This window comes from Cyanistes caeruleus, chromosome 9 (assembly GCF_971803275.1).
Source record: "Cyanistes caeruleus chromosome 9, bCyaCae1.hap1.1, whole genome shotgun sequence".
Taxonomy (NCBI): domain Eukaryota; kingdom Metazoa; phylum Chordata; class Aves; order Passeriformes; family Paridae; genus Cyanistes; species Cyanistes caeruleus.
In genome coordinates this window covers 8172587-8185297 of record NC_141709.1, presented here as the reverse complement: position 1 = coordinate 8185297, position 12711 = coordinate 8172587, and the positions used below count along the sequence as shown (strand labels likewise).

The window sequence follows — 12711 nt, the reverse complement described above, 5'->3', positions numbered from 1 at the left end:
ATCTCCTGTCACTGCCACTGGCAAAATGACCCTGCTGAGCTCACCCAGGTGGCGGGGCCACGCTCCCAGAAGCTCATTAGAGAATTTTGTGGTTGTGCGTGGGTGGAGAGGGCTGTGCACAGGACATCCAGATTTCACCCTGCTTCCTGAGCCCCAGTTCTAGGAGAACTCTCAGATGACCACAATTCCAGTTTGCTACAAGCTGTAATTCCAGCACTGTCCCTAACAAACTTCTGCAATGAGTCCAAACAATTGTGCAGAGCACATAAAAACCAGCGTGGTTGCGCAGTAAATTAAATATTACTGAGTAGTCTCGCTGCATTCTGCAAAATTATAAACACAGTTATGTTATGGCATTGCCATTAACGAAGTGAGGCTGTTCCATAGCTGTCTCTTGGAGGATATTGTCCTCCATCCCAGAATACACCTCCTTTAGTGGGAGCTGGGCCAGGTGAGTACAGCAGAGGTGTTATTGCAGAGTCCAAAGAGTTCTGGGACAGCCACAGTGCAACAAAGGAACAGGAGGCAACAGAAGAACAGATGCATAAATTGAATTTTCCACCAGCTATTTACAGCTATTTACAGCCCATTTATTCCATTTGAGTGAGAAAGAATAAACATCCCTGAGAACGTGCCCTGTAATTCCAATTAAATTTTATTGTGCAATTTGCTTTTTACTTTCCCCAAATCACTTTTTTTCTTCGCTATGAGAGATTTAAACAGTTTGTTTTATCTGAGAAGTTTAGATTACAAAGAACAGGGCTCTATTGTGGTGGTAACTATATCTGATTATCTATAATTAACCCGTGAGTGACTCATGGTGGGCTGTTAAAGAGAAAAACTTAAGTGTAATGAAATTCATTCCTCACTCAAAACTCAGACTGAAATACAGACCTTATTTTTTCTGGTTTGTTTTGTCTGAAAAAGCTTGCTTGATTATTTTTTTTTCCTTTATACCTCCTATTTGCATGTGTTTTTCCGTGAATTCAAGTAATTGCCGTAATCAAAAGTAGAAATGCTGAAATACTATAAAGCCTTGAGCTTTTGTCAGATTTCTGGCAAATTCTAAATCTCAACAGTTTGCACAGTTTTGTAAAAACAGCTAATTTTTTGGAAGCTTTTGAAATCCAGATCTCAAACCCTTTTTGCCCTCACTTTATTCATTCAGTTTCTGGGTAGAATTTAAGACTACAGCTGCGAAACCTTGTAAAGGACCAAAGACTGGGGAAAAAAAAAAATTGCCCAGCAACAACTTTAAAGTATAAAATCACAGTTAGAAACATTGCTTTGGCAAGTCCTGTGATAGCAGCTTTTTCTTGATTTCATTGAAGAAATGAAATATAAATGTAAATTTAATTGTAACAATCCACAAAATTAACAACCAGGAATTATTGATTCTTATAAAAAACATAGGGTTTCACCATTTTGTAGGTTTGGTGACATGGCTTAAGAATGTCAAGGAAAAGCCACAGGACAGATTTCCAAGGGCAGGTACTGCTCAGGACCATTATGAAATACCAAGTTCTCCACTACCCTGGGAGATCAGACTGCCTTCATACAAGACCAAGGCTTGACATTTTTCCAAGGGGGAGTTAAAAGTTAGGGATTACGTAGTAATTATGACCTCAAATGTTTTTCTTCCCCAAAATTTCTGTGAGAATTGAAAACTTTTGCAGGTGTCTTTAGAAATCTCACTCAATATTAAGAGCTTTTCAAACACAGCTTGCTGTTAGTATGGCTAGGTATGAATTTTAAATTTAAATTTGTGTTATTATTTTATCTTGCCAGAAGGACTGGGACCTGCAATTAGACTTTGGGCATTGCCCAAAGGTAGCTAAGAAGTCTCTGTACCATCTTCTACTGCACAGGATGGGATTTCAGTTTGTGTCAGTATAAAAATGAAAAATACCTGAGGTTTTGTACTTTTTCTTTTTTTTTATGTAGGAACTGTCGGAGATCCTTGGATTAAATTCACCATAGTGATAGTGGCTGCTATGTATGGACTGTTCACTAATATTAAGAATACACCAGGTGAAAGGCTAAGGATCTATTTCTATATCTTATTGAGGAATTTAAGGTGATGATATTAAAAAAACCCCTTTAATTCATTTGGACAGTTGAGTTTTAATTAAACTGAATCTCTGGGGCTGCTTTCTCTGAAAGGTAACATAGAGGTCAGTTCTTGAGCAGGTGTAAAACAGCACAATTGCTGTGAGAATCTGGCCCTCAATATTTCAGAGAGTGAGAGAAAAGGTGGGGGGGGGATAAAGCATATCTAAAGGGGGCTTTCAAGAAGGCTGGAGAGGAACTTTTGACAAGGACAAGCAGTGATGGGAGAAGGGAAAATGGCTTTAAGCTGAAGGAGGGCAGGGTTAGATGGGCTATTGGGAAGGAATTGTTCTCTGTGAGGGTGATGAGGTCATGGCACAGGGTGCCCAGAGAAGCTGTGGCTGCCTCTGGATCCCTGGAAGTGTCCAAGGCCAGGCTGGATGGGGCTTGGAGCAGCCTGGACAAGTGGAAGGTGTCTCTGCCCATGGCAGAGGGTGGGATGGATGGGTTTCTCACCCAAACCAGTCTGGGATGCTGTGGTTCCAAACCCAGACCAGGAAGATAAAGCAGTAGCATTTCACTGATCACCCTCAATTCTCACTCTGCAGCATCACTGCCACGGTCCATCACAGCAGCTGCAGCACCACACACTCATTAAAGACGAGTCTCAGCAGCCTCCAGAAGCAGCTACCCTCTCCTTGTCTTTGCAGCAGTGTGTGCAGAGCAGTAATGAGGGCAAGGAGTTACAGCATCGCCAGCTCGTTGGCAGCACAGCGTGAGATGCTTTCAGAACAATAAAATAGCACATAATAGAGATGCTTGGATAAGCATTTTGGATAACTATTCTCCACTTAATAAAAAAACCCCAAAACACCACAAAACAACAACAGAATAGGATAGGATGCATTACATGATAGAGCAAAACAAATTGAAGGGCTCTTCTATTAGTTATGAGTTTAGTCAAGAGAGAAGAGTAAAAAACAAACAGGGAGATAAAGACTGCCAAACACCAAGCAAGCTATAAATATACATATGTAAACGAGAAACCTTAACAGCACTCACACAACACTTGCCATCACAGTTGTCAAAAACCTATAAACAACTCACACTACAGTTCTTTAAATGTTCCATACCATTTTTTTTTCCCTCCTTAAAAAAAAAAAAGAAAAAAGAAACTCAAGTAAATAAGCCCAGAAGATGGAGAAGGGTTTTAGTATTGAGAGCTCCACAGTGAACATATTGAACAGTGCAGTTAGACAGAGCATTCCAGCAGGAATTTGGAGGCACTAAGGTTTTTGTACAGATTTAAATTTGATCTTTATTCTGGCTGGCTTGTGTATGGGTTGGGAAACTTCAGCCCTCTGCCTGTCCTCCACCCTCTAATTGGCAGCTACTGCTTGCCAGCAGGTCAGAGAATGTCAAGCAAGGACTAAAAAATTCACAGAACATTTCCCTGCCTTTGAGCTCTCAGAAATAGGAGATAGCATGTATCAACAGCTTGTATGAACACAGAGGTCAGATTAGGAAGAGTATCTCAGACGAATAGAGACTCTGCATCAGAAGAAACCAGCTTAGAGAATAATAAAAGGCTGTGGAAGGTTTTCCATTTTCATATTATTTTTCCTAGGTAATTCTTGGCTATAATACCTTTTCTCATGTTTTGTTATTATGGTTTATGATTCAATCTGCAATCATTCCCTTTAATCTATTAATTTAGTGTGAAAAATTATCCCTTGTGTGGAAATCTTTTACAGATAACTGGCACTGAGAGTTATATCACTGCTGTATTCTGCACTTTACTGTTATTTTTACCTTGTAGACCTTCTCATGGAGCTTCAGCAGCATTTGCATGTCTGACAGCAAAACTGTAATTTAATCTCTTACGAGATAATGCATATAATGCCTCTACATGCTGAAGCAGAGCTGGGTTTAAGAAAGGTTTCATTATTTATTCAGGAGACTTTCTGCACTATGGAGTGATCACTATTTTCAGATCTTTAATGCCTGAAAGGTTGGAAGCTTCACCACAGTTCTACAGGCTTTGTAGCCAAATCCAGTGGGCAAAATAAAAAAGTGACTCTGATTTTTCATGGCGAGGTTCTGACCTTATGCAAGGAATAAATGCCACTGGCATCAAGGAAGTTTCCTCTCACTCATGTTGGTATTGCTGAGATCAGGGTTTCCACAAGTCAGCCTCAACTACCATCTTCCCAATTTATTAAACTGTTATTAATTATCTCTCCCTGGACATCTCAATTTAACCCTTTAATTCTCAGAGAATAGATATTATATTTCACGGGCTTTGGGTATTCTTCCTTTGAATTTTATTAAAAGTAATATGAAAAGATATAACAAAAAGGCCCTTTTGTGTCATGGTTATAATAGTTCATAATTTCACAATGTTTTTAATAATTTCACCAAATGGAGGATATGGGAGTCTCCTAAATAATACATAAATTTGCAAAGAAATTTAATTTTATCTTCTCCAAGTGTATCTAGAGTCTTGCAAATGAAAAATCATTCCATGTTTTTTCTTCAGCTTTTCATGAAATTCTTAATGTGTAAAATTAGGTGATGATAAAGCCTTGATGAAAATAACGAAAATGGCTTGAAGAGGACCATTAAAATATTTTTCTGTCATGTTTTATCCTGCTTAAGTAGAGTTTGTTCTTACTCCAGTCCTACATTTGAAACACAATATTCACAAGAATACTGAGCCAATGTCAGAAATAAATAGCCCATGTTCCTTCAGGCATAAAAAATAAAATGTGTTGGTCTGCTTTTCTTTGGTATTGGTTTACACTGGGGAAGATCTGTCCTTCCTTGATGCAAACATCCCAAACTGACAAGTCTGTAGTGTGTGCCCTGAGAGTTCTACCCTGACACCACTGTGCAATGGCTTAGAAATAATTGTGCATGCATTTGAGATAAACATTCTGATAAGCAAAAGGGCATAAAGAAAATATACAGTGGCATATCTGAATTTAATTCAGATATTTACGTGTATAAATCCTTTAATTGAGAAAACAACTCTTGTCAAAAGGTTTTTCACCTACCATACCGTGAAAGGAGCTGGACATGTACATATCTAGGAATGTCCTATCTCACATGGTCGTCTGCATAGAAACAAATCAAAACCTGCAGGTGGTTGAGTTTCTTTCAATTCTGAGCAGAACAAAGTCCTTTCCCTTCCACAGGGCTCCACAGTCCTGATAATAAGTGCTGCTTTCTTTTCATAGGTTTCCTTTTTTTCCTTCTGAACTTCCCTTCTTCCCTAGATTCTTGTGCTCACAGGAACTCTGGCTCTCTCTTTTTCTGTTTTTTTTTGATGGAAGAAATGCATTTGCCCTTATGATACATCATTCTTTGCCCTTGACATTGGCTCATCTATGTAAGGACCAGAAAGGAATGAATAAAACCCCTTGGAAAAGATCCTATATTCTATATTCTAAATATTTTTTTTTCCTACCCATAGTAGGATATGTATGTTTTAATGAACAAATGTTGGTATTTGATAGGTCTTTCTATTCCCATGAATCAGAATGATGTGAAGGATTTTCCAGCTGGGCTCAGCAGTCAGTCTGGGTAATGCTGCCCTCAGAGCCTAATTCTAAGAGCAGTCTTCTGTACATTAAAATATCTCTTCCAGTTTAGTTCATGAAATAACAACATTGAGACTCACTGTGTTCTCAGACAGAACTTTCCATACAAGGGAAGCAGCCATATGAAATGAACTTTAAGGCTTCAGTATTAAGTTGCTTTCCTTCTCTAACACAAATTCAGCAAAGGGAAATTCCCTTTAGCTTGAACAACTGATAGGGATTTAAAGATTAAATGATGGATCAGTTGTAGCTGCCTAGTCTGTAGGTAGGTTTGCAAAGAAGCAGGAAAACATGTTAAAAACCCCAGTTGCACAAAAACAAGAGTTTAGCAAAACTCTGAATTTAGAGTTGGCTGTGCCAATGAGACAGAAAGGGCAAATGTGTTACAATCATTTACCAGAGGGAATAAATGGGTGGGAAGTAATGAGAATATAACCTAAAAATAAATCCCTGCACACATCTCTGTGAGCCAGGCAGACACCCATGTTATGGACACTAATGTGATTCCTTGTGAGAGCTTGGGATGACAACCCCAGGAGGGGGAGTTTGATGGCAAAATAAAATGGACATGAAAAATGTCCTGCTGCAGATGAGGTGCAGGGTGTTCCGAGCTGGAGTGCCACGGACAGCACAAATAACCCAGGAGTTTCTGGGCAGGAAATATAAGACCTGGAAACAGCTTAAATTACTGAATTGTTAGAGATGTTGCTGAAAAGAGTATTGCAACTAAGTTTTAGAATTGCACAGAAATGGATAATCAAAGGTAAAATCTCTATGGAAAATTGTGTTCTTAATTAACCTGCCCTTATCATTTTGATTTTTAAGCTTCAAGACTTTAAATGCCTTTCATGTTCTTTTTAGGACCTAATGTTAACCTGTCATATTTTTTCTTTGCCACCAGTTTGGGGTTTTAAATTTTTTTTTTTTTTGAAAAATAGTATTTACATGATCTAAAAACTAAACACATTAAAGGTATAATGTTCCCAAATGATCTAAAACCAATTTTTTATATTTATCAAGAGGATCTTTTTCCTCAAAAAGAAAAGGAACATTTAAACTTTTTATCCTGATTTAAGAAGCACTATATTTTTTCTTCATACTTCCCAACATTAAAAAAAAAAAATATAAAAAATAATCCATTCAACTGCTGTATTGTTATGACTAATAATATCTGTGAGTCTGATAAATAGGCAAATGATTCTTTCTTCTAGAAACTAATGGGGGCACAGTGAAAAATCCCAGTGGCCTCAGCATTGCCTATAGGAGCAGGTCCATGAAACAAATCCTGTGCCCAATACTCTTGGGAAGTCCTTGCATGGGATTTTGCAGTTGGGTTAAATGTAAGAAGACATTTAACCTGTGCAGTATGAGCCCCCAAATTTCTTTTGTCCTCTATATAGTAATGGAATGATGTTTGGAAAAGGATGGAAAATTGGAAATTGGGTTTTTCTTAAGCAGGCATCTTTGTTTTTGGTTTCTGCAGATGCCTTGAGATTTTTATGAACGTGAAATATTATTTTAATTTGTATCTGTGCTGTTCTCTCTGTTTCTAATTTTATCTTTTAAACCAAATATATAGGTTTCATTTACTGTTTGTTGCTCAGCTGTCTCTTTAGGCAATAAAAGCTGAGAAAACAATAATATTAGTGTTAATTTAAGTAAGATATGGGCGAGTAGAAGTAGCTAAATGGAGACTGAAACAAAATCTTCCATTTTTATTACATTTTTTGCTAACTCTATTATTTCTCTGTAAGAGAACTTCACTGTCATCTCTTCAAGATTAATTAAAAGAGATAACCTGTTCTGTTGGAGATAATGCCTGTCCTTATTCTCTGTATGAGGCTGATGCACCTTTGATTCCAGAAAATGCAGGAAATAAAGGCTCTGGCACTGCTGCCCTGACTGGTTTTCCAGCAGCCTCATTTCCTGCAAACTTCCCTGTTGCAATCCAGAAGGTTGCACGGGAATGTGGCATCTGACAGGATTTAAAATGTCCTTGAAAAGGGAGAATTTTGGATGTGATGCCAGAGCTGTCAGTGCTGCCAGACTTGTACCAATATTCTTGTGGATTCTCCTGGAATTTACAGACAATATATTGCTCCCTGAGATAGCGGGGAATAGACTTGAGCAGAGAGGGGATTGTTCCCTATCAGACAGACCTGAAAAAAAATCATAGCAGCCTTAAAAAATCACAGCATTTTCAACAGATGTAACAGAGCAGAATCCAAATAGTGTGAGTTCATCTCCAGCTCCTGAAATATTCTGATTTCTGAGGTGTATAATGGTTTATGTAAGGAGAATACATTTCAATTTCCTTGTTATTTTAAGGTAAAAATCTGGTTCACAGTAAATTCCTGGGAGTGTAGAAACAAAGAAGTGCGAATGGAAGGATTAGTCTGATCTCTTGGGAAGCTTTAGTGCTGCATTCAGTAAAATTCAAAGTCGTCTCCTTGCCCAGAAACTTGAAAGAAGTCCCTATTTCCCTTCTAATGAAGTTAATGGAAATTTTGCAATTATCTCTTCTGCAGAAAAATCAAGTTTACTGTTCGTCTCCCATTTTACAGATGACAGAAAAATACGATGGGAGTGTTTCCAGGTCTCTTGAGTTAGGGGGCTCTTCAAATTAAAGTGTCATTTCTATGCTGCTAGAAAATCTGTTGCAAATATGTCATGCCTTTGAGGTATTGTTTTAAATTCCTGGCAACTACAAAAATCATATTGAAAACATGAATCCAACCCCTGACATTGTGAATGCTTCTGGTTTCCCTGTACCTCCTTCAGAAATGTTCATCTAGCCCGTAGTGTGTTAAGTATCAGTGCTTGGAACACTCAGAAAATTTGATTTATTTGTAATTGCACACTCATTAGCAGGAGTTTTTTAACATGTTCAATGACAAAAATAGGGCAGTGGAGCAGCAGCTATTGTGTGGCAAAGGGAAGTACTGGAATAAAGGTGCTTTTGTGAAAAACTGTCAAGCCTGGGGGGAAAAGAAAGAAGAGAGTTGGCAGGAGATCCACATCGAAATAGAAAGTACATTTAGGGCCTATTTATTTGATCAGCTCTTTATTTAAGGTGAAATGAGCACTGACTGCAGAATGGGCAGGGACTACAGGGGGTGGGAGCATGGGCTGCAGGACAAGGCCTGAAGGTGAGGTTGGTGGGAGAGTGGTGGAATCAGCACCTTCATGGCTGGAGAAGACCTCAGAGATGAGCAGACACAGCCATCAGCCCAGCACCACCATCATGCTACTCAGGACAACACCAAAGCCTTCAGCTTTCTTCCTGTTCCACACTTTTCCCCCATCTTCTGTCAGCACAAGCACTCAGAACAGACCTGGCTCCCTTGCAGGTACGAGGAGTTTGCTCTAAATCCTCATTTGAATGTTTAAGGTATTAAAGAGGTTTATGTGAATGTGAGCGCAGCTGTCTGTTCTGCAGTGGCCAGCATTGCCTCATCCTCCTTTGTGCTGGCTCAGTTCTCCTCCTTAGAAGCCAAATCCATTTTTAAAGAGTCCTGCTGAAGAGGACAGTCCTTTATGCGAGGCACACACCACCTCTGCATGGGCACTTCGTTAGGAATATTAGCTACGTGCACTTAAAAGGACACACCAGGAGCAAAATCTCTGCAGAAATGTATTTCCCTTTTATTAGGAAAGCCTTCTATAGGCTTAATTATCATGGACAAAAAAAGCAGGCTGTTTCCCAGGGAAATACTACCCACTGATATCACAAGAATTCAGCCATGCTTAAGTGCTAGGAGGTATGTTCTCAGTGCACTTATAATCGGGTCATTATCACCATGGTTATGAGATTTAACTGACTGAAAACTGTAGGCATTTGTCTCATTAATGCCAAATGTTAGAGTTTATTTCTGGGAACTGAAAACTCTGTTGCTCAGGGACACCTGCTCTGTGATAATCTCTGAAAACAAGGCACTGGAGAACATCCTGCCTGCTGCGTGTCAGATGATTTCACAGGTGTTTTTTACTGGTTCTTAGGGGGTTTTTGGTTATTTAATAACTTTGTTCTGTGGTGCTTTTCTCTGTGAGTTAATGTTCTTTGTGGGCTGCAGGTCGTGCAAAACAAATGTGAGGTTCTGGTGCTCTTTGCACGATGTCAGCCACTTCTGGACCATGCCACATCTCAACATAATTTGCATTTCATTACCTGTCCCTCTCCTTTTTTTGGTTCATTGTTTTTCATGCACTTTCTGACAAAACACAGTTTTCAGCTGTGATCTTGGGACTGAACAAAGTCACACTTCTCTGCCTGGGAGATAATTAAAGACGTGTCATTGCCTTTCCAATTTCATTCCTATTGTTGTCGAAACAAAAAAAAGTAAAATCATCAGTAACATTTGGCTCAAACTTATTGTTGTATTAATATAATCTTTATTAATACAAGTTTAATACAAGAATTAATGTATTTTTTATCCTTTCAAAATTTTTTTTCTTCTTCTCTAGTCTGCCTTTTTATCACCAAACTTACCCCAAAAGCTGGGAGGCTTCCAAGGTTGGATGGAGATTGGATCATCTTGGTCTAGTGGAAGTGTCCCTGTGGCAGGGGTTGGATATTCTTTAGATATTTTTTAAAGTTCCTTCCAACCCAAACCAGTCTGTAACTGTATAATTTAGGAAAATCAAATCCTTTCATTTGATCTCAATTTGATAGAAATTTGAGGCTTTCATTTATCAGTTGCTCACAATTTTTTCTGGTTTACAATCTGTGGAGTAGGATTTGTGTAGAGTATACAAAAGCATATGTAACTGCACAGCTTTGATCTCTGACTAGAATTGTTATCCGTCAAAAGTTGAAGGTTGGATGATTTTTATATTCTTTAGCATTTCTTTTTTACATACTGAGACTATTCATTTTGAATTTCTTCTTGCAATGTGTTTTCTATGCAGAAGATAAGAGCACCAGAGCAAGGCAGCTGACAGAGGGTATGAATGTACGTGGAACAGTAAAAGAATGAATAATATAAATATATAGATTGGAATTGAAAATTAACATTTAGAAGGTGGCCTTATTTACTGATGTATTTATAGAGCATTGTCTATCACTATTATTATTATTTTTAATTAACTCACTGCAATGATTGTCTGTAAGTCATATCAAAACTGCCCTATATAATTTTCTTCTGAATCAAGGTATTTATAGATGCTATCACTCAAAACAGTGGTAGTCTCTACCTATGTCTGGCATAATTCAGATAAGAGTGGAGAAATATGAAAGGGGCACAATAACTACAAAGCTACTTACCACCCTTCCTTCTTTTCTGATTTCAGGGGGCATAAAAGAGTAATAAAAATGGATAGGAACTGTAATATTTGCTTTGTAATTTATACATTCCATATAACTTTATGAAGCTGCATTGCTTTATAGAGAAATGCTTGAAAATCATAATAATAATATGCAAATGAAAACTAAAATAAATGAATCATTAAATAAATAATTGCATAGATAAATGCTGAGAGTAATATGTCAGAGTAAGGCTAAAATTAATTACAACATTTATGTGTCTATTTTTTTGTCTCCTGGCTATTTCTCTTATTTTATCTAGGTGACACTCTTTGTTATTGTATAAAGGGATTAAGATTCTATATATGGACTGGGGGTACTTCTAAAAAATCATATTTTAGAAAGGAATTTTAGACTAGTTGTTGGCAGAGAACTGAAGGATCACAGGTAAATCACAATTGTCATTCCAGCCACATCCAATCCCAATCTTATCCCCCTGCAAGAGTCTTTGTGCTGGCTCAAGATGATTAAGTAAAAACCATGGCAAATCAGCTCCTATCATAAATATTAAAGGTTTCCAAATTTGTGCAGAGAGGACACAGCCTGGCTTGGTCCCATTTCCTCATGCATCTTAAGCTCTGCTCACAGGTTTGGTGGAGGCCAGTTCTGTGTCCTCCCCATGGGCTGTGCCCCCACAGGAACTCTGCCTCAAATTAATGGAAAGGTGCCAGGACTTTGGAATGACAGAAAATCTCATAAATTCTTTGCAAAAGGGCAAGGGGAATGTGAGATCTCAGTGGTTCAAGAACATCATGAGCCAGCTGCAGCCACCCACAGTCTGTGGGCAACCCCCAGCAACATGAAGAATCAGGGTTTATATCAGCAAACCTTCACATTCCCATCAAATCAGACTGCTCAAATACCTTCTCCCTTCTGCTCTTTACAACTCACATCAGCTGTCTGCTTGCATGGCTGTCACTTGCTCAGTGCATTTTGGAAATCTGCACCCTGACCCTGTAATTTAGGCTTATTTTCCAGGAGATCTGGAGCTGAATATGATACCTGAAGTAATAGAAAATAGAAAATAGAAGCGGTTGCATTCAAAACTGAGGCAGATACAAAATAAGGGTAAACCTGGCCACAGTTTCTGAAACAGTCAAAGGAAGAGTGGCTGAAAAGTGGAGGTGCATGACAAAGGGATAGGTTGTACTTCTCATTTTAAAAAGAAACTGGCCTTTTGAATTACTTCGTTGACACTTAAGAATTATATATAATATTCCAGGAAGCATATAAATCACTAACATTTTATTTAAATGTGTTTACTCACCAAGTTGTTCCAGGGATAGACATTTAGGGTGGATATAAGGAAAAAATTAATTCACAGAATGGATGGACAGTCGTTGGTACAAGTTGCCCAGGACAATGGTGGAAGCACTATTCCCATGGTTTTTGAACACTGTTTTGAAGTGTTCAAAAACCATGATATGGTGCTTAGGACATGGGTTAGTGGTGTATCTGGAAGTGCTGGGTTAATGTTTGAACTTGAAGATCTGAAAGGGCTTTTCTGACCTTAATGATTCCATGATATAAACAACCTCTCTATCCCAAATACAAACCTTCACTGTTAAGCCAGAGCTCTGCTTGTGGAGCTTCTGTTTTGATAAACAGAGCTGTATTTTGGTTCTGTGGCCATGGATTTGGTGATTAAAACAGACAGAATACCCAGAATTTTGAGTCTAAACTAATCTTAGGACCTTCCCTTATGAGAAAAAACCATCCCACCACTACCACCATTATAAATACTGCTCATAAAGTGTT

General features: G+C 38.3%; 1 protein-coding gene across 3 annotated transcripts in view; it reads left to right on the top strand.

The window, feature by feature from the left end:
• Nucleotides 1-12711, top strand: part of BRINP3 (BMP/retinoic acid inducible neural specific 3) — a 662162-nt gene that overhangs the window by 587098 nt on the left and 62353 nt on the right. The window lies entirely within an intron of this gene.